The sequence below is a fragment of the Magnolia sinica genome, chromosome 1 (assembly GCF_029962835.1).
Source record: "Magnolia sinica isolate HGM2019 chromosome 1, MsV1, whole genome shotgun sequence".
Classification (NCBI taxonomy): Eukaryota; Viridiplantae; Streptophyta; class Magnoliopsida; order Magnoliales; family Magnoliaceae; genus Magnolia; species Magnolia sinica.
In genome coordinates this window covers 30,943,336-30,965,453 of record NC_080573.1, presented here as the reverse complement: position 1 = coordinate 30,965,453, position 22,118 = coordinate 30,943,336, and the positions used below count along the sequence as shown (strand labels likewise).

Here is a 22,118-nt window from a genome sequence, read left to right as displayed (position 1 = left end):
TCACCTAACATGTGTATCAGTTGCACATTTAATGTGGAAGATCTTATAACATTTCATAGACCTTCGCCTAACCCTCGCATGAACTTTGATGGTGATGCCCCTGACCTGTCCTATAACCCATTGCCATTACTTGATCCATTTTCTTAACCTTCACACGACATGTATATTGCCAGGAGACCAAATTTAGAGAGTACGTGGATCATATAGGTAGAGCTTTAGCGATAAGGCGTGGATCTCCTTGAGCATCATCGCAGCTTTATTTTGCTAGAGGCGAAATCTCCTCTCTGCTGAGGGGAATTGATGAGGACATCCGAGCACCATACCGGAGGAGTGTTGGGCCAGTCTCCTTATAGCTATGCGACAATTACATGGGGCCCACTTGGCCCAATTCACATTTTTAACCACATTGAAGACCCCACGTGCATGTTCATATATATTTGAATACCCTACACTGGGAAGATTCACGTGGGCTGCTTATAACAGTTTGATGGATACATTGGACTATTGGATAGGGTGGACACGATGATCGGACCGTTGGATCATCATCATCGGACATCTTGATTGTGGACTCCCATGGGCCACAAAATAGTTTAGTTGTTTAGATTGTTTACATGCTTCATTATTTCTGGTATATCTTATATTTGTGTTAAATTTATGGAGTTAGGAACAACTTTTAATATATTAAGCGTCTTTATGTTGAGAATCTTTATGTCTGAGAGTGGTAGGCACCAAAGAACTAAAGCTTGGTTTTTTGTTGCTGCCTAAAGAGTTTTCTAGAAATAACTTATAAACTTGGTATCGCGATCAAACACTATTGTCTTCAAAAGCCCAAGAAGACGAACAATCTCTTGAAAGAATAATTGAGCAATCTTGAGAGCGTCAGTTGTATTCAAACATAATACGAAATGAGTCATCTTTGAAAATCGATCAACCACCACAAATATTGAATCAACTTTCCGAGTGGTATTCGGCAAACCTAGGATGAAGTCCATGCTGAAATCTTCTCATGTAGCATGTAGGATCGACAGCGATTGATACAATCCATTGTTTTTCTTTTGACCCTTAGCAAGCTGGCAAACCCTGCATGACTAATAGATCTTTGCAACATTTTATTTTATATGAGGCCAAAAGTATCCATCTCCAATGAGTGTTAGGGTCTTATCATTGCCCAAGTGTCCACTACACCTACCTGTGTGTAACTTCTTTACAACATACTTAAGGATGGACATATTGGGTAGACAAAGTTGCATTCCTCATAACAAGTAGCAATCACAAATGCTGAAATGTGAGTGTCTCGCATGCTGTCCACTAAGAATTCCTGTATAAATGTCTAAAATCTTTGTTGTTAGCATACTCACGCCGCATCTCTTCAAATCGCAGAACTGTGATTGAGATCGATGACGATAGATATGAGTGACGGCTTAACGCATCAGCAACCTGATTGTCTTTGCTAGTCTTACGATGGATAATAAAAGAAAACTCATAAAGGAAAGGGCTTCACTTGACACGACGAGCACTCATCTTCTGCTGAGAATTTAGGTACTTGAGTGCTTTATGATCAGAATATAGGACGAACTCCTTACTAATCAAATAGTGACGTTAATGCTATAAAGTACAAATAACGCCATAAATCTCTAAGTCATAAGTGGAGTACCGCTGCTTTGCATCAGAGAGCTTTTTGTTGAAAAAGATATTTGATGCCCCTCCTAATTGAGAACTCCACCAATGTTGACATTGAAAGCGTCACAACTCACCTCAAATACCTTATCAAAGTCTGGAAGGCACGACCTCATATTGAAGCCTAAGTTCGTTCATCATTCCTTGCAATCAAACACCTTTATTGAATGCTTCCATCACCGTCATATACTCAACATCTGTTGTGGAAAGAGCAACAATTGACTAAAGCTTCGACATCCAACTGACCGCTCTACCTGCTAATACAAACAAGTAACTGGAAGTTGACTTTCTATTATCTACATTCCTTGTATAGTCTGAATCCACATAACTTACTAACTTTCCCTCTGATTTATGAAATGTCAAGACGTATTCCGTTGCACCTTATAGATAACAAAGAAGCCATTTCACTGCCTCCCAATGTTGCTTGTCGGGGTTTAACATCTATCTGCTCATAACACCGACTGCATGTTAAATATCCGGTCTTGTAGAAACCATGACATACATCAAATTATCAACTGCGCTCGAATAGGGCACACGAGACACAACTTACTTTTCTTCATTTGCAATATGACATTATTATGAAGAAATTATGAAGTGAGTAGCATGGGGTGCTGATTGACTTAGCTTTGTCAATCCCAAACTTCATTAATACTTTCTCAAAGTATTCCGCCTGAGACTATAGCCTACTCATCTCCCTATCTTTGTGTATGTCTATGCCGAGAATCTTCTTTATAGGCTCTAGATTTTTCATTTTGATTGTCCCTGATAATTGAGCCTTCAATATATTAATTTCAAACATGTTGTGACTGGCGATAAGCATATCATCAGCATACAATAACAATAGAATGAATCCTCCATCACTTAGTCTTAAAGTAGACATAGTGATCATATTCACTCCTTGTAAAACTGCTGACTCACCATGAAAGTATCAAATTTCTTATAACAGTGCCTAGGTGACTATTTCAGGTCGTACAATGACCTCCTCAACCTGCAAAACTTATTCTCTAACCCCTTTTCTTCCAACCTCTTTGGTTGCTTCATGTAGATCTACTCTTCTAATTATCACATGAAGGAAAGCAGTCTTCACATCCATTTATTCCCATTTAAGGTTGTATTGGGCAACCAAACTTGATAGATACATGCTTGACCACAAGTACGAAAATCTCACTAAAGTCAACACCCTCCTTCTGTGCATACCCTTTCGCAATTAATCTTTCCTTGTACTTATCATGTTTCTTCTTGTAAATCCACTTGGACCTGATCGCTTTACGCCCAACGGGAAGCTCCACCAGCTCTCACGTCTCATTCTTATGCAGAGAGTCCATCTCGTCTTGTATCACTGTCATCTACTTCTCAGTATCTGGGTTATCCAATGCTTCATGGAAGGTAGACGACCTTTATCAGTAATGAGGGTGAATGCAATATTCAAGTCATTTATGTATCTCGCCGGTAATCTACAATCTCTAAGTGGATTTCTCCTGAGAGGTGGCTGCTCTACCTGCTCTTGTACCTGTTGTTGCGGCTCAACTTCAACCTATGTTTCACCCATATCAATTTCAATGTCCATCATCGTTGATTTTTTCTAGTTCCTTGTGTTCTTCCTTACGGAGCAAAGAATCTTCATCAAACCTAAGGTCATGGCTAATCGTGATCTTTCGTGTGACCAAGTCATACAAAACTTTTAACTTCTGCCCTGACTGTTTTTCAACCATCGCTTTCCACGCTTTGAAGGTGGCAAAAAACATTAGATTTGTACTTCATAAAGTACACCCAACTTTTCTAGAGTGGTCATATATGAATGATACAAAGAACGATAACCCCCTCCAAAAACTACGAGCGATGGCCCTCATACATCAAAATGCACTTTATCTAGAATACCTTTACAAACATGTTTACCGATTTAAAAGATAACATTAACTATTTACCATATATATATAATGCTCGCATATATCAATATTAACACTTTTAAATGCAGGAATCAAGGATTGATCAGAAAGTACATTCATGTTGCGCTTGCTCATGTGACCTAGATGTGCATGCAACAAATGTACCAACGTAGACTCCGCTACAAACGTTGCAACTGCACCCAACACATTATTTCTGATCAACCTGTAAAGGTTTCCATTCCGTTATGCCTTCATCATTATGAGTGCCCCCTTTGAAACCTTCAGGACATGATCAAACTTAGTGAATTTATATTCAATTGCCTTAAGATCTCCTAGAGAGATTAAATTCTTCTATAGATCATGAATAAGTCTCACATTTGTCAGAATGCGTTCCATCCCATCACACATCCTAATGCGCACCAATTTGGTTCCAACGACCTTACAGGCAATATCATTGCCTATAAATACCTGGCCACATTTATGCTCATTGTATGTGGTGAACCAATCCCGATGCGAGGTCATGTGGTATGATGCCCCCGCTTTTAAAATCCACTCATCGCTGAGATAGCTGGATTTGGATGCAGTCAAAACATCACTAGTGTCCACATCCTCACTCAATTCTGCTGCGTTGGCCTCCTTGGGCGCTTCATCTGCTTTATCCTTTCGGGCTTTAGGATTCTGACAATCATTCTTCATATGCCCTTCGTCTTCTATAGTTATGACACTTTATCTTTTCTTTGCCCTTAGACTTGGATCGTGAATGCGATGAATTTCGTTTCTCCTGCTCTGAATTCTTTCCCTAACTACCAATGCATCCGTAGAGGAACTTGTGTTGATGTCCTTTCTCAACACCCTTGACCAAAGGGCCAAGATGACAGTCTCAACATCAATGGTCTTTCTACCGTGGCATGTCGTTTCTACGAAGCTATCATAAGACTATGGAACAGAGTTTAACAGAATTAGGGCTTAATCTTCCTCGCCCATCTTCACTTCTACTCTCATCAATTTGTAAAGGATTTGATTGAACGCGCTAATGTGTTCATTAAGATCCGACTGTTCTGCCATCTTCAGATTATAAAATTGCTTTTGAAGATACAGACGACTCGAAAATGATTTCTTTATGTACAAGCTATCTAACTTCTTCCAAAGTCATGTGGTGGTCTTTTGATTAAGGACATTGTAAAATACATAGTTCGCCAAACATAGTTGGATCTTTCTTCATCGCTCATAGATGCCACATGCTTTTCAATACCAAGGAGTGTGTGTTGTAGCCCTTGATGAACAAAGAGGCCTCTCATTTTCACCTTCTATAGTTCGAAGTTGTTTTTACCTGTGAACTTATCTGTTTCATACTTCACATTTGATCCCTTAATCATCATGACTCAAATCCAAACTCGAAACCCAAAGTTAGCTCTGATACCACTTGTTAGAAATCTGCGGAAGCAAACCCCAAATTCAGATCATACGAGATTAATCAAACGTAAACAAAGCAATCACAAGCACACGAATTTTACGTGGAAAACACCTTGCGGAATGAGTCAAAATCATACATGCCATCTCATACTAGATTTATTGGCATAACCCTGCTCGATAGTGGTTGGCCGTTATGTGGTCCCTTTCTACAAGCTTACAATGGATAAAAAGCTCATTGAACTTCTCAATGTAGTCATCCACCCATAAAGTTCCCTATTTGAATGCAAGGAGCTCCTGGTGAAGAGTATCCATGTAATCTGAAGGCAAATACTTACTTTCGAGTTTCTCCATCATATCAACTCACATCATAAGATTATTGTTGTCGATGCTTCGCAACCTGATTCTTGTTGGGCCCTTTAACTTGAGCTTATCAAAGGCCACTTGAGACATCATCAATGTCTTACCATGCAAAATAATCTTTAAGTGTTGTAATCCAATCAGCAAAATCCTTTACATAAAGGCAACTTATGAGGTCTGAAACTTCAACTTGTACCTTCTTGGTGATATCATCTTTCTTAGGCATCTCTATCGTGGTGCCATGGGCTCCCTCTGCAAAGAATCGTTGCATGAAGTCATGAACAGTCTCCCAAAGACCCATACCATTTTGATTTAGCGAAGGTTTTGGTTGGAACCCATGTTTTGGATTGGGTCACCATTAAGATCTCCAATGGGATTAGGTTGCTCTCCATGTTGTTCTCAACGTAGTTTAACAACAACGGTTTCCAAGCTGGCCATTGTAGACACCCCACCCAGGGCTAACAAGCTGATCTGAGTTGTGGGACCTTTAAACCTAACCTAAACCTAGGCCCAAGCCTAGTCAAGCCCAAACCCATTTACTGTTAGGACCCCAAAAAAGCGAAAGGGTGCAACCAGAGGGGAACCAGGAATTCACCTAGGCTCCCGGCAAAAACTAGGGTCCATCCACGTGGATTTCCACAATATTTTATCACGGGTTAGGTGAGGGGGAGAAAAAGCAAACACCACCTCAAGAGTCTCGCTCGGGGTAAAATGACTCCTTTGCCCCTTGTTTTCCCCACCAAATTATGCCCCATGCCATCTGATCCAACCAACCACAATGCACCACGTGGCACATCCACCCCAACAACCAATCACAGCCCTTAGAACCTTATTTAGCCGCCAACCTTTTTAAAAATCACCAAAATGTCACCCCAAACAACTATAAATACCCCCTACCCCCTCATCATTTCCAAATCATTTTTCGTCTTTCATTCACCATCTCTTATCCTCCACCACTCACTCTCCTAAGCCACCCATCCACTAAGGAGAGAAGACCGTGAAGGAGAGGAAGCCCTCAAGCCTTAAGTCAACCCAACTAAGATTAAATCCTAGCCACCTAAGCCACGGAAAGGCCGCCACTCCAATCAATCCTTACAACAACCCATCCACTCACTTGCTTAACTCATATCAGTTTCATTCTCATTTGCATCAGAATTGTGCATCATCATTTCCACTCTCAACCACCTTACTCATCTAGTCAGTTCGAGTGTATGCTTTATGTCTTGCTAGGATAGCGGATCTTGCACATCAAAAACTCGGATTAAGTGCATTTCGACTGCTTCTCCAAGAAAGTCTTTTGCAGCCCATTCCTTGAAGTAAGCATTGCATCACTAGACTACATTCCACACACTACATCATCTATGCCGAAGAACTACCCTAATCCCTTGTATTTTGTTGAGTCCTATGAAGTAGAGACTGTACTTTTGTACGAGCAGAGAGAGTGCCTGACACTTTCCCTCTTTATCATCGTGGTCCCTTACATAGAATCCTAATTCGTGGATCCAAAGTCATTTTAAGTCAGAGAATCCTCTGATCTTCTAGCTTAATGTTGCTACACGATCTAGTCGACTATGTAAATTTGAGTAATTGGCCAGTGGCGATTCCAAGTCAAATGTACAACTCCTTAAAGTCACAAATATAACATAAAGCTTCAAATGGACCTTTGAGCGCAATCCACTAGCGATCTAGCATTCACAACTACCCTTGCGAATAGTTCGGTGATGCAATTGTCTCATTGTTAATTGGTAAGCCTCCCTCGATAGATGTTACCAATACGAGTAGACATCATTACTTCAGAAAGTAATGGAGTGAATATATAGTGGTTTCTAGTTTAGAACAGAAGATTGCTAATGAGCTGAGATTCTAGACTTTAATAGATTGGAATAGACTAGATTAGGATTGTTAATGGTTTGGGATTTTGGACTTTAATTGATTGTATCAGGGATTGGATTTGGAATGGAATTTTGGGCTTCTAATGGGCTGGAATAGGGCTGATTTTTATTTTTATTTTATAATGGGGCTGGAGCGAGGCTGATTTTGGGGTTTAATGGGCTAGAATACGGCTAATTTGGGGGGTTTTTTAATAGGCTGGAATATGGCTGAATTTTGGAGGTTTTAATGTAGCTAGAATGGGGCTGATTATGGGGTTTTTAATGGGATGGAATGGAATTGAATGGAAACAAGCCAAAAATTGTAGATTCAACCAGCAGAAGACTGAATAGATGATTCTTGCCACAATCAAAATATAAAAGGAAAAGTAGAAAAGTAAAATAATAAAAATCAACAAGAACTTACAAAAATGAAAGCCCCATACTTTCTCTTCTTGAACTAAAACTGTATAAGAATTTCAGCCCAATAAGTAGTGTATGATACCCAGACAAAGTATAATGGATCATACAGAGATTTCAACTTAGGAACACCAGCACATACCGTCCCATCTGATGGCCCAATGCAAAGATGGTGGATAAGCTCAGAAGCGTCCATCCTAAGGATGCTATTTTGAATAGCCTATGATCCAATAATCATGCTAAAAAAATGATCCTGACTATTGAGTTATTGAGTTGAATGTGAGCCAGTAAAAGCTTCTTTTTCAGTTGTCGACATTTAGCTACACAAACGCACATGCGCATGACACAGATATAGCCATATCAATTGTTCAAAATGGTATTGGTTATGGCCATTACACGTTAAGGGGGTGAACCGGTCCATTAAGAAAAATGAGGGATTGATACAAGGCCATTATGGTTGACATATGTTGTTACAGCCAGCATGGGCCATATGCCAGCAAAGTTGGCATTTTGAAAATTTTATTTAAAAATTTTGACTCATTTTTCCATTTATTTCTTCATTTCAACCATGAAGCAAGCTTAGAAACTAATTTTAGACTAGATATAGGACTATTTTGAGAATCAAAACAAAAAATTTGAGTGTAATTCAAAGAATCAAAGCGGAATGAACCATTTTGGAAAACATCGGAAGGAGGGATAAACCATTACTTTTTTTCTTTATTTCTTTCATCTTCTTTTTGTTGTATTCATATGTAATGGGTTCTAATCCCACTGAATTATGCTTGATTTGTGTCCAACTAGGACCTATTTGGTTGCTTTCAATGGGTCGAGCTGACAAACAGCATTCTAATCAATGAATGGTCTGCCATTGAATCCGTGATGTGTAGGGCAAAAAAAAAACCAGGTAGATTCATGATTCAGGTGAGCCACGCCAAGGGAAACAGTTGGAGGGTGATGCCCACCCTTGTTTTTTATTTTATTTTAACAGGGTCTACCATGATGTATATGTACAATCCACTCCACCATCAACTGTGTCATTCATTGTTAGGCCCAGAGCCCAAAAATCAAGCTGACCCATGATTCAGGTGGGCCATACCAAAGGAAACAATTGAGAGAGGGATGCCCACTGTTGACTTTTTACAAGGCCCATCTTGATGATTATATGATATCTACTCCAACCTTTAGTTACCCCTCAAATATGGGGCCACTATGATTAGGCCCATCCATGAGGTTTCTGCTTGTGTGGTCCACTTGAATCTTGAATGTGGTCATTTTTGGGCATTGAGCCTAACATGACTGAGGCAGCAAATGGTGGAGGTGGACTTCACGCATACATCACGGTGGGGCCTGCCTAAGCCACCCTTGTTTGCTTCCCATGAGGCCGAGCTCTATGGGCCCCACCATGATGTGTGCTGGACATCCACAACATGCATTTGGTGAGTCCCCTATAGGTTATGGGATGCCCCAAAAATCAGCCATATTCGAAACTCAGGTGGGCCATACAATCTAAAACCATGTGAAATCATGTCTAGAACATCTAAAAGCATTTGGTTGGATCTACCATAGTTTTGGAATGACCTGAAATTTGATGCAACCACTCATCCAAGTGGAACACACAATGGATGGGTTGTATGTTTGAACCACATCTACGTGGGCCCTAAAAACAACCAGGAAGGTTTCAATGGGTGGGCATCCACTCTCAACTATTGTCTATAGTGTGGCTCACTTACGTCGTGAATTAGCATGGTTTTTAGGTCCATGTCCCACCATGGAAGGATGCATCTAATTGATGGTGTCGATGTTTGACACACATTACTGTGGGGCCCACATAACTCAATCTCATGGGAAGCTCCCATGAGGCCAACTTCATAGTAACCTTTTCTTGTGTAAATACATGTATATGAGGTGAACCTCGTGGGATATTGCCATAAGATCAAGCTCTATGAGCCTCACCATGCTCTGTGTCGGACATCCACACCGTGCATTAGGTGGGTCGCCTCTAGGTCGTGGGATGTCCCAAAAATCAGTTGAGTCTAGAACTCGGTTGGGCCACTACATCTGAAATCATGCCTAAAATCTAAAAGTGCATGGTGGGGCCCACTTGAGTTTGGTAATGGCCTGGATTTTGGTGTGACCCTTCATCCAAGTGGGACACACAATCGATGGGTTGGATGTCTCAACCACATCACTGTGGGCCCTTGTAAGTGCTTATATTTAAGGCACACTTAGTGTTGTCAAATTTTGTAGTTCCGGATGTATCGCAAGTGCACTCCGGTATTCTTCGGCAACTCATGAAGATCACTTAAAGACAGGCTCGACATCTCAAAGTCGACTCAACATTTCAAACCTTAAAGACTTTGCATGGTTCAAGACTAAAGAACTCTGTATGTATCAACCATCAGGTAGTATAACCTTATAATGATCCTAGGGTAGGTGTTTTTAAATTATGGTTGTAAATACAATATATACAATATAAAAGCACAGAAGTTCGGCTAGCTTAGGTTCAGCTAGCCTAACTATATTCGGCTAACCCAATATAATTCGAGCAAGTTTACAACAATTATCGAATTTTACGTGGCAAGTTTAGCCAGTCGAACCCGACACTGGGTTCGGCTAGCCGACCGTGATATTCGGTTAGCTCGAGTTTTGTTCGGTCAAGTTTCCAGTAATGCAACTTTTCGGATTTCAAGTAAATTTGGCTTGCCAAATTGGAGATTCGACCAGCTGAATTTTGGCTTGGGCCAGCCAAAATTTGATTTCTCTTATCTCGCAGAATCCGAGAGCCATTAGATAACAATATTTGAAATCCGGTCAACCGAACCAAAAATCCTGCTGACTGAATTTCCAATTCATCTGGCTATAAATAGAGGCCTTCTCTCATTCATTCAAAGCACAAAAATTTGTCAATAATCTATTCAAGCAAAGAGAGAAAGTCAGGTCCTTCTTAAGTTGTTTGTGTGGTAATTCTAATATTTATTTTAGATTATTGTATTATCTTTCTCAAGTTAGTTTTAATCATTTTTAATAAAGTAATCCATATTCTACTTGAGATTTAGAGAATTGAATTTGTAGCATTAGAATTTTCTTTTATTACATTGAAAATACATTAGATCCCTTTATTATTTTGGGGTGAACATATACTGTTATATCAAATCTCAAGAAAGAAGATTGCTATAAGCAAACTTCGGTTACATCTTCAGCTCTAGAAAATAAGTAACTTGTAATCCTTTTATTTATTTCATTTGGATTTTTTTGAGATTGCCCGAATATCTTAGCGGGTTGTTTTGTGGTGAACCCGTGAAAATCACAAAGTAGGTTTTATTGTGATAGCCCGTGAAAATCGCAAGAATTGTATCAAGTTGTTAAGGTGATTCTGTGAAAACCTTGAAATAATGAAAGCCAAAATTATGAGGGTAGTAATTTTAGGAGTCGAGTAGGTATGAGTTTAAGCACCGAACCACTATAACTCCTTATGCATTTGTTGTGATTGATTATTTCATTTATTGTGAATGCGTTAGTTATTTTATCTCTTAAAAGTTTGAAAAATTGATCTTAAAGTCATCGTGAAATAAGGTTGTCCTGCCTAAATCTTTTAGGTGAAGGTTGTATAACGAACTATTTGAAATCAAAGTTTCAATACTCTAAGCAATTAAGATTAATTGTTCATTTATCCCGCATTATATAGAAATATTTGATATTGTTCTATTCATTCCCTCCCCTCTAAGACACGATAGCTCGTCTTTTCAGCCTTATAAACAATCCTTCCATGTTTCAATGGGTGGGCATCAACTCTCAACTTTTGTCTCTGGTGTAACCCAACTAAGTCATGGATTGGCTTGAGTTTTTGGCTCATGGCACACCATAGAAGGGTGCATTTGATTGATGATATGGATGTATACAAAATGGCAAGGCCCACAAAGCTCGACCTCACGAGGTCGACCTCATATTACCTTGTGTATAAATGCTCACACACAACTAATTGGACTAGTTCACCGAATTTAAAATTATTTAATGTTACTAAATGTTGGAGAGTGAGTTATTTCACCTTACTTTGTAAAAGAGGTCACGGCTCAGGTGGGTGCAACTGTGATGTTAATGTAAAATCTGCCCTGACAATCAGGTGTGCCGCCCCATTTTAGAACCAGGGCCTAAAAACAGCCCACTTTGTGCTTCAGACGAACCACAGGATTGGAAACAAAGTAGAGTGAAAAGCTCACCCTCCAAACTGTTTCCTTTGGTGTGGCCCACTTGAATTACTTATGAGCCCAATTTTTGGCTCCCAGGCTTAGCTTTGTGTGACATCTAATAGTTAGATTGGATTTCATATAGTCATCATGGTGGGCCTTGTAAAATCAGGGGTAGATGTGTCTCTTCCAACCGTTTGCATTTGTGTGGCTCACCTGAATCATAGGTCAGCCTGATTTTTTCATCATTGGGCACAGCATGGCATTGACATCTAATGGTCAGAGTTGATCTCACAAACACATAATGGTGGCCCCGTAAAAAGACAAAGGTGGGCGTATGTCTCGTACTAGTTTTGATGAAACAGTGATATATTCCAAAATAAAGTTCTTAATTCCAACCTGTTGGACCATAAGCTATAGTCGTCCACCCATATTATAACATGCAAAGTATAAATGCATGTGACATCAAGCCTTCCAAAAGGTTGGCCCCACCACGAGTATCGTTCAGCGCAATGGTCAGTAGTATCTACAAATCAAGTGGTCTACACCATATGAAACAATGTTCAGACATTGGTAAATAATGAAACATAAGTCCTGTCCATTCAAGGAGTGGCCATTGTGGAGTTTTCCAGAAGGCATGCTTATGATGGCCTAACATATTAGGCGGCTTGGATTTTGCAGACACATGAAAGGTTGGAAGTTATATGCTGGTTGGACATTTGGCCTTTAACATATCGTCCAGCCCGTTGGACCTAGACCTTCTCATTAGACAAGAAAATTTTACAAGAAGCCCGCCCTTGATTTTTGAAAGGGTCCACGGTGATGTGTCCGTGAGATCCACTTCGACCATTAGATGTATAATCCCATGATGGGTCCAAAGCAAGAAAATTGAGCTGACCATGTGGGACACACCAAGGGAAATAGTTCCAAGAGAAACAGCCATCCTTGATTTTTATAATGCCCACTGTGATGATTATACAAAATCCACTCCAACCATTAGATGTCACACTAAAACTTAGCCTTGAAGCCCAAAAATCAGGCCCACATGTGATTCAAGTGGACCACACCAAAGGAAATAGTTTGAAAGATGGGCTTTTCCTCTCCACTATTTCCAATCGTGTGGGCCCTGGGTCTGTGTGTGTGTTTGGGGGGGGGGGGGGGTGTGGGGGGAGCTCTATGGGCCCTATCGTAATGTATGTTGGACATCCACACAATGCAGTTGGTAAGTCCACTCTAGGTATAGGCCCCAACGTGTGAGTTTTGGAATGCCCTGAAATTTAGCCCCTCATCTAAATGGGACACACACAATGGATGGGTTGGATGTCTAAACTACATCCTATTGGACCCTATAAACAACCAGGAAGGTTTCAATACCTCTATTGTCGTCTATGGTGTGGCCCACCTGAGTCATGGATTGGCCTGACTTTTAGGCCCACTGCCCACCATAGAAGGATGCATCTAATTGATGATGGAAATGTTTGACATGCATCATGGTGGAGCCCACAAAGCTCAACCTCTTGGGAAGTTCCCGTGAGGTTCAGCTCATAGTACCTTTTCACTATGTATATGTATACACGTGTATACATAGAGAAAAGGTACTATTAGGTTGACCTCATGTGGACTTCCTATGAGGTTGGGCTTTGCGTGCTCCATCATGATGCATGTTGGGCATCCATACCATGCATTTGGCGGACCCCATTTAGGTTATGGGATTTCTAAATCAGCCATGTTTAAAACTCGAGTGGGCCACAGAATCCGAATCATATAAAATCATGCCTAAAACATCTAAAAGCACTTGGTGGGGCCCACTTAAGTTTTGGAATGTCCTGAAATTTTGTGATCACTAATCCAAGTGGGACACACACAATGGATGGGTTAGATGTCTAAACCACTTCTCTGCAAGCCCAAAAACAATCAAGGAGGGTTTCAAATGGTGGGCATTCATTCTCAATTGTTATTTATGGTGTGGCCCACCTAAGTAATGGATTGGCTGATTTTTAGGCCCATGACCCACTATGGAATGATGCATCTAATTGATAGTGTGGATGTCCAACACACTTTATAGTGGCACCTAAAACATCTAAAAGCACTTGGTGGGGGCCCACTCAGTGTTCGAAGTATCAATATTGCTACAAGTTTCGCTAAATGGGGATACAGAAACAATATCGATATCATTGATAATATTGCTAATAACTGAAAATGTAGGAAAAAATGGTACAAACAGTAAAATTTTTAGTGAAACTTTAGGAGATGCTAAAATATACATTTGCATATTTAGAAATAAAAAATTTGCAAAAAGAATGCATACGCAATAAGTTTCCATTTAATGGGGACTTAAAAGCATGTGTCGTCATAAGAAACAATCTAACCATCCCATCTAACCATCAAATCACCTATCCAACTTTCCATCCAAACATCCATTGATAATGCATAATATCTAAAACTCATGATATTTGTCAAGAAATCATCAACAATTGGAAAGAAAACGAAAGATTGTGACCCTTGATATCACGCATGTTGAAATAATAATAATATTGAGATATAATCAATATTAGCAATGGCAAATTGAAAACTGCATATAATAATGAGCTGATAAAAAAATTGAAATAGAAATTTTTTTTAATAAACAAACTTTCTGTAACATATCTACGTTGGCGATATTATTGAAATATAGCCGATACACTTGTGATACAAGTGTCACCTAGAATTTTTATAGTAAAAAATATTGACGATACATTGACAGTATCGATACATTGGCAATACAAGCAATGTCTAGAATTTACACAATTGAAAATACTGGCAATATCGATACGTTGGCAATACTTAGCAATACATTGTTATCCCTAGAATTTCCAATTCTACCAGTGTTATCGGTATCACCAAGCTGGAGATAATGATAATATCCGAGATATTTCGATAATATCAAAGATAATTCAAACAATGGGCCCACTTGAATTTTGGAAAGACCCGAAATTTGGTGTGATCCCTCATCCAAGTGGGACACACACAATGGATGGTTGGATGTCTGAACCACTTCTTTTGTGAACCCTATAAACAACTAGGAAGGTTTCAATGTGTGGTTATCCATTCTCAACTCTTGCCTATGGTGTGGCTCTCCTAAGTCATGGATTAGCTTGATTTTTAGGCCCATGGCCCACTATGGAAGGGTGGATCTAATTGATAGTAGATACTTGCACTAATTACAGCGGGGCCCACTATGGAAGGGTTGATCTAATTGATAGAGGATATTTGACACTCATTACAGCGGGCACATAGAGCCCGACCTCATGGGAAGCTCCCATGAGTTGACGATCAATAACCTTTTCCCTGTATGTGTGTGTGTATGGGAAAAGATACCATGAGGTCGAGCTATGTGGGCCCCACCATGCTCTTTGTTGGACATCCACCCCATCAGTTAGATGCACCCTTCTGTGGTGAGCCATAGGCCTAAAAATCAGGCCAATACATGATTTAGCTGGGCCACATCATAGACAATAGTTTAGAGTGGATACTCACCCACTGAAACTTTCATTATCATTTTTAGGGCCCACAGAGAGGCGGTTCACACATCCAGCCCATCCATTGTGTGTGTCCCAGTTGGATGAGAGGTCATAGAAAGTTTTAACCGTATCCAAAACACAAGTGGGCCTCACCAAGTGCTTTTAGATATTTTAGGTATGATTTCTCATGGTTCCAAATGGTATGGCCCACTTGAGTTCAGAATACGGCTGATTTTTGAGATATCCCTTAACATAGAGGGGACCCACCAAATGCACGATGTGGATGTCTGACATAAATCATGGTGGGGCCAATAGAGTTCGATCTCATGAGAAGCTCCCATGAGGTCGAGTTGTGTGGGCCCCACCATGATGTGTGTCGAACATCTACCCCATCAGTCAGATGCACCATTACATAGTAGGCAATGAGTTTAAAAATCAAGTCAATCGGTGACTTGGGTGGGCCACACCACATACAACAATTGAGAGGGGTGCCCTCTCGTTAAAACATTCATAATCATTTATTGGGCCCACCGAGATGTGGTTCACAAATCCAGCCCATCCATTGTGTGTCCCACTTGGATGGGGTCAACCTAAGTTTCAGCCGCATCCAAATTTCTGGTGGGCCCCATCAAGTGCTTTTATGTGTTTTAGGCATGTCTTCATATGGTTTTAGATGGCATGGCCCACCTGAGTTCTATATATGGCTGATTTTTGGGATATCCCATAAACTAAAGGGGACCCATCAAATGCACAGTGATATTAGATACACATCAGAGTGAGGCCCACACAGCTTGACCTCATGGGAAGTACCAATGAGGTCGAGCTGTGTGGGCCCCACCGTAATGTGTGTTGAACATCAACACTGTGCATTTGATGGGTCCCCTTTAGTTTATGGGATGTTCCAAAAATCAGCCATATAAGGAACTCATGTGGGTCATACCATCTAAAATCATATGAAGACATGCCTAAAACATATAAAATCACTTGGTGGGGCCCAACTGAGTTTTGGATGTGGCTGAAACTTGCTCTAACCCCTCATCCAAATGGGACACACACAATGGATGGGCTGGATTTGTGAACTACATCTTTGTGGGGTCCAATAAATGATTATGAATGTTTTAATGGGAGGGTAACCCCTCTCAACTGTGGTAGGTGGTGTGGCACACCCAAGCCATGGATTCACTTGATTTTTACGCCCGTTGTCCACCATGGAATGATGCATCTGACTGATTGAGTAGATGTTTCACACACATCACGGTGGGCCCACACAGCTTGACCTCATGGAAAGTTCCCATGAGGTTGACCTCATAGTACCATTTCCATATATATATATATATATATATATATATATATATATATATATATATATATATATATATATTCCCATTATGTGTTCTTGCAGATTTCCTGGGAACCTCTATCACAAAATGTGGTGCGCAGGAAACTTCTGTCAATCCATGAATTGGGTGGGCCACACCACCGTACAATAGTTGAGAGGGGTTACCCTCTCATTAAAACATTCATAATCATTTATTGGGCCTGCCGAGATGTGGTTCACAAATCCAACCCATCTATTTTGTGTGTCCCATGTGGATGAGGGGTCATACTAAGTTTTAGCCGCATCAAAAACTCATGTGGGCCCCACCAAGTGCTTTTACATGTTTTACGCATGTCTTCACATGATTTTTGATGGTATGGCCCAATTGAATTCCTTGTATGATTGATTTTTGGGATATCCCACAACTAAAGGGGACCCATCAAATGCATGGTGTTGATTTTCGACACGCATCACACAGGGGCCCACAGAGCTTGACCTCATGGGAAGTACCATTTCCCATATATATAAACACATAGAATAATGCTCACACACAAGTTGTTGTACGTCCAACTAGTTGGCACGTGGGGCCTACCATGGTGTTTGTATGACATCTTACCCATCCATTAAGATTATCCCATCATGAAAATGAGATGCCCCCAAAATCAGGTTGATCCAACTATTAGGTGGGGTACAAAATAGAAAACCATGAAACAAAACCTAAAAACTCCACATTCATGTAAAGCATCTCATTTTCATGGTTGGATCGTCCTGATTTTTGGGGGTATACTATTTTTATGGTGGGACAACCTTGCTAGCTGTACAATATGTCATACAATCACCATGATGGCCCTCACACACTAACTAGTAGGACTACAGTATGATGTTTCAACCTCAAATAGACGGACCGACTGAGAGAGTTTACCAGATTCTTGAAAAAATGCTTTGTGCCTATGGACCGACCAAGAGAGTTAACCCGATTCTCGAAAACATGCTTTGTGCCTGTGCTATGGACATTAAGGGAACTTGGGACAATCATTTTTCTTTAATAGAATTTGCATACAATAATAGTTATCATTATCAATCAAGCATTGGTATGGCTCCTTTCGAAGCGCTGTATGTAGATCTCTAAATTGTTTCTTAGGAGTGGGACAACGAGACTTGTTAAAGTCTGAGATGGTGGAAGAAGCAACAGAGAAGGTTGTTACTTTCTGAGAAAGGTTGTGCACGGCTTAAAGCTGACAAAAGAGCTATGCCGACAACTAGAGGAGATTTGGAGTTTGAAGTGGGTCACCACGAATTCTTGAAGATGTCACTTATATAGGAAGTAATGAGGTTTAGGAATAAAGGGAAGTTAGGCCCTCGATTTATTGGGCTTTTTGAAATTTTGGAAAGGATAGTAGTTGCAGCTTATCATTTGGCTTTACCTCCATAGCTAGGAGCTATCCATAATGATTTTCATGTATCCATGTTACGAAAGTACCATAAAGATGTATCTCAAATCATTTATTTGCAATTCTTGGAGATTTGTGAGGATATGCCATACATAGAGCAACCTATTCGTATTCTCGATGAAAAGCACAGTTCTGCGAATGTAGGTTATACACTTGGTAAAGGTACAATGGGGACGCCATGGAAAGGAAGAAGCCTCTTAGGAATGTGAAGCAGAAATTTAAGAAAAATATCCTCATCTTTTTGTCAATTAAGTTATGTAGAATTTCGGAATTAAATTCCTTTAAGGATAGTAAAATGTAATACCTTGCAAAATTTAGGGAAGATATTAAGAAAAAAATCATAATGGGACCACATTAGACAGACGATCGAGGTCATCTCTTGTAATTTAGGAAGATTTGATTGTTAGATCTTCAATCCAAACTCTTAGATCTTCAATCAAGGACCGTCTGTGATGATCTGATCATTGGATCATCGATCAGGACTACCTACCTTATATTATAATAAATTTGAACGTTGGATCTTCGATCAGGATTATTTGTCCTAAGTCTAGACGATCTGACCGTTAGATTTTCAATCTAAACCATCTAAACTCAATATTTATCGTCAGATCATCAAAAGAACCATTAAAAATAAAATACAATGGACACATCTTCCAAATAAGGGAAGATGAGTCTTCTGTTCTTCGATCCAACCATTGATCCTTGTTTATTTTGATAAATTATTATGATTTTAGTATCTGATCATGCATATCTATTAATTAGAATGTAAAATGTTTGTTATTGGTTGTTTCTCAATCTAGATACATGATCTGAACCCTCTAGTATGTACTAGAGACTGTGAACTTTTGCATGAACAGTCAAGATGACCATTGGACCTCTTGAGTGGACATAATTGATGATGAATGTGTATACACTCGTAGCCCTTATCTATTTAGAAGATGGTTTTTGCCAAAGTAGTGGCTTAGAGAGATGGTTCTCTTCAAATTCGCTTAGTAGATGTATGTATTGAGAGGTGCTCATCAATTCCGTATTATCAAAGTTAATGGAACGTACTTGGATGGCCCACTTGAGAGTGGCATGTACACCATTTATCTGTGTACCTTAAAAACATCACACCTAGTTATTATCCATGTTGATATTGAATTCGAATTTGGATGAGATAGGGGAGGATTAACCTTTATCTTAAGAGGAGGTTAGACTCTTCCCTATATGGGTAAGTATAAATTAAACTCTATACAAGTAAGTTACAAATTGATGGATGGTAGATTTGTGTATGCATTATTTTACTTGTGTTGCAGTTCTCATCCCTAACAAATTAAATTGAATATCATGAAGTGAATTAGAAAGTGTATGGGAAATGGGAATTGATATTCTATATGAACACTAGACAACTCGGGGAATATGTTGTCCCTTAACAAATGGGAGGAGAGGTCTCGAGGTGCGAAACCTCAACTCTAGTTGGTACCAATAGGGCTTCCGTTAAGGACTACGAGTCTAGCAAGGTAAGAGTCTAGCTAGCTCGTAACGATTACCCTATAGAGTTGGGTACGGGGCGAGTCGACTGAGAAAAATTGACTCATCCAACTCATTCAAACCGGACTTGACCAGAACCGATTGGGTGAGTCAATTCAAACCGAATAGACTTTGTCCAATCCGAACTCAAACCAAGTTAAGTCCAGGTCACCCACTAATTCAACTTGAATCAACCCGAAATTCGACTCGGTACTGACTTGACTCAATCTAAAACCCGACTCGACTCGGGTTCAGGTAGTGTGTGTGTGTGTGTGTGTGTAAACTTAAATCTAATCTAACCTACCCACCGCACCCGACCCAACCTCTCCCTCCCTCTGCCTCCTCTCCCGAGCCCAACAGCCACCCACCACCACTAGGCCACCTTCCTCTTCTCTCTCCTTCACTTCCTCCATTGTCCCCCGCACCCGATGGTCCCGACCTGACACCCTCTAGCTCGGCCGCTCATCTCGACTGAGTAGTTAGTCTGCACCCACCTGACCCATCCGGTCACTGTAGACTCTCAACAACTACCTAACTCTCCAGATCAACTAATTAAGGTAATTTTATGTTCAGAAAACTTTTATTTCATGATTTTTATCTATTTTTATGAAATACATCATGCTAGGGTATCCTAATTTGGTTTTTGTTTTTGAAATTATGGTCGGGTAGGATTGAATGGACAAATTGGAATGGGTCGAGTGCTGGTATTTGGTCGGGGTTGGCTCGGTTGCATCCGGGCTAGTTGTAGTGTGTTCAGATAGGCTCGGATGCAACCAGGCTAGATAGGGCTGAGCCATTTCTAAACCCTAAATTCTAAAGGTCAACAGGAAAGGAATAGTCAACTCGACCTGACTCAATCCCTGTGATCGGGTCGGACTCGGTCGAGGTTAGTCCAGGCTAGACCCAAACTTGGATCAAGTCGGGCATGCTGGACTCGGTACCGAGTTGGGTAGAGTTCGGGTCAGGTCTATTTCAAAACTAAATCGGGTCGGGTCAACCCTAACTTGGTCCAACTCGACTCGATGCCCAGCTCTATTACCCAATGAGGTAGGCTAGGTGTGATAACCTAAGATGGGAGGATTGGTCAATAAACGAGGCAGATACGACTAGTATGTAGATCGTCACTCGAGTTAAGGTCAACTAGTAGTCAGGTAGGTGTTGGTAGGCCGAGTTGAAATAGACTGGGCCCTGGTCATTCAAATGACTAATTGTATAGATTTCGTGATAGAAACTCAGGCTAGTGGTCTAATCATCATGCATCGATTTATATATGTTTTGAGAATACCATGTGCGATGTTACCATATCATGTATGAGTTACAAATGCATGCATTGTACTTACTGGGTTTAGATAGCTTACTGTGTTGAATACTAACCATCCAAGAAAAGGAATATTTGAGATGCCTGCACAAATTACCGGATGACATTCATAGTATACCACCTAGAGAAAAAGGAAAAAAAAAAAACATGTACCAGAGCTATCATGGAGGCCAAGCGATGAATGAATGAATTTTTTTTAGCCTGAGTGACCAGATGGCAGGTTATTAGAAACATTTACTTCTTATCTAGGAAATTTGATTCGTTGATTTAACTCGAATAATCGAATGTGTAGGGAAATATCTTGTGAATATTTTTTTAAGATCTTTGATTAATTTATTTAGTTGGTATCTTTGATATATGCCATGATTTGTGTAATGGAATGAATGCAATTATTTAGATTTTTCCCAAGCCACACCCTTGACTAGGTGACAAGGTCAAGAGGGCCCCAGTTATGAAAGTAGGGGTGTGACAATATATATTAATCTTTTACCATTTTTTTCCCCCTTTTTAACCATTATTTTTTCGAATTTTTACCACAAATTCCCTGAGGAGTCGATATTTCACAAAAATAATCCCCCATGATTATAAAGAACATGAGATGCTTTTAGAGTGATGAAATGATGAAAAAGATCTCATTTAATTTATGTTCTTTAAGAAGTAGTTAAACTCTGGGGCCCACGTGGTATGTCGTATGTGTATAACATCCATCCCATCGAACTTATGCACCACATCATAGGGATAAATTGACAAAACATCAGGTCAATCAGATCATCCGATGGGGTGCACTTGAATTGGGATATTTTCCTTGAGAAAATTTGCGGTAAAAATTCCCATATATTGTACTATGATGTTTTACATTATATTTTTCCTTTTTACCAAAATTTTTGGAATTTTTACCACAAAATTCATGAGGAATCCATATTTTACCAAATAATGCCTCCACGGTTACAAATTACACGGAGGAGCTTTTTGAGGCATGAATACAAAATGCCCTCTTTTTTTTTTTTGGTCTTTGAAAAGTAGTGAAATTAAGTCAAGACTTGTGGGGCCCACATTGTTTCTATATAACATCCAACCTGTTAAACTTATGCACCACAACATGGTGATAACACAGAAAAAACATCAGGTTAATCAGATCATTAGATAGGTACACTTGAGCTGGGGTATTTTCAATGGTATACATTAATTTTTATGAATTGGCCTACCTTATGATT

The 22,118-nt window shown here is 39.9% G+C and overlaps 1 protein-coding gene across 1 annotated transcript in view; it reads right to left on the bottom strand.

Annotated features, from left to right (window-relative positions):
* The window catches only part of LOC131244251 (WPP domain-associated protein-like), a 38,232-nt gene that overhangs the window by 13,855 nt on the left and 2,259 nt on the right, over positions 1-22,118 (bottom strand). The window contains exon 2 of the mRNA XM_058243889.1: positions 20,945-21,025. The gene's annotated coding sequence lies outside the window, so the exon portion shown is untranslated. The remainder of the gene's footprint in view (positions 1-20,944; positions 21,026-22,118) is intronic.